We start from the raw sequence: 1,684 nt of genomic DNA on the forward strand, positions 1-1,684 counted from the left end.
TCTCCAGCTGAACAGAAACAAAACTGAAGTTATTATTTTTGGACCTAAAGAGGAACAATCTAGAGTTATAGATCTAGAGTTATAGATCTAGAGTCAATCCACAGCTTCAGTTATTACAACTAAAATTCAGCGATCAGGCCCGAAACCTGGGAGTAGTGATGGACTCTGACCTGAACCTCCAGAGCCACATAAAGACAGTTACAAAGTCGGCCTTCTATCACCTGAAGAACATTTCCAGGATTAAAGGACTAATGTCTCAGCAAGATCTAGAGAAACTCATCCAGATGTTTATCTTCAGTCACATTGATTACTGCAACAGCGTCTTCACAGGTCTGTCCAACAAATCAATCAAACAGCTGCAGCTTATGGGTAAATCATTTGAGGTAGAGACCCTGAAACTACCTGGTAACTATTGGGGTCCTGCCAAAACAAAGTGATGGTGTTGCTGAGGTGCACCAGATGGGTTATCTGTTATCAATGAGTGTGCAGGGGAGATGGCGTTACAGGAAGTTGCTGTTACACCCAACAGTCTGTGAAAAACACGAGTAAGCAACCACAGGCCACAGAGGATTTCTTGCAGATCCATTAAAATGCATCACCAGAAGTTGATGTGTGTGAATGATGCCAGGTGGATGGATTGGAGCAATTACCCAGCATGCAAAAGGCATAACCATGCAGGATGACGCAACATGTGTGGGTAAACTTGCTCCAACTTTGGTCTACTACTGTACACCATGTTTAGATGCAAAATGAAACCACTCAGAACTGGTAAACACCCAGCAGAACAATCCATACCAACTCTATCAGATTCTGGAAAGGCTTTTAACTGCCAGACCTGATGATCCCACCACTCCACTGGTGATGTCTCTGTTTCTGCCACCTGTAACATTCTAGATATGACTCTTTCTTTTAAATCAAGTCATCTTCATTCCCACAGCTGGTCTGAAGAGTAACAATGATCAGAATTTTTCTTGCTGAGTGTTTAACTTGGTGGTTTTACAGTTTTTGCTAACAGGTGGGTAATAACTTTCCCAATTTTGATGAAATTTAAATGTTTAAAACTAAATATGTGAATTTATTTTATGCTATTCCATGTGATTGGATTTCTACATCACTGACAGACTTACACTAGAGCAAAACAAAAACTGTAATGAGGAAATAGTCATAGTTGGACTACACCAGGTAACAAAAGAACACTTTTTTTTAAGAATATGAACTGTGTCTCCCTCTAGTGGAATATCTTTGCAGTTACAGCTCCTGAAGCTGAGTCCAAAGACGGAGCTTGCGCTTTGCCTTCCACATTAACCGGCCCTTTCTAATAAATGTCTCTCCTGTTGAAGCAGCATAATCTATCAAAATAAATGTCACAAAAATCCATTAATTCATCAAGGGGGAAAGGACCCTCCTTTAAGACATGAGTCTTTATGCATAGTATACATGCAAAACAACAGTGGTCACCAAAACAACAATCAGCTAAATAACTGCAATAATGTTCTGATACTAAAGATCAAAAGATTTTTTTTTTTAGATGACAAAAATATTAACACGAGATTTAAATTTAAACTTGATGTTTAAATGTCCCTCAAGTTTTTAAATCTATTATAGAAGATTCATTTATTTTTAAGATTTCTCTTTAAGAAAGAAAAGAAGACAATCAATCAGCAAACCTGGAAAAAGTTTCATG

This window comes from Xiphophorus hellerii, chromosome 19 (genome assembly GCF_003331165.1).
Source record: "Xiphophorus hellerii strain 12219 chromosome 19, Xiphophorus_hellerii-4.1, whole genome shotgun sequence".
NCBI lineage: Eukaryota > Metazoa > Chordata > Actinopteri > Cyprinodontiformes > Poeciliidae > Xiphophorus > Xiphophorus hellerii.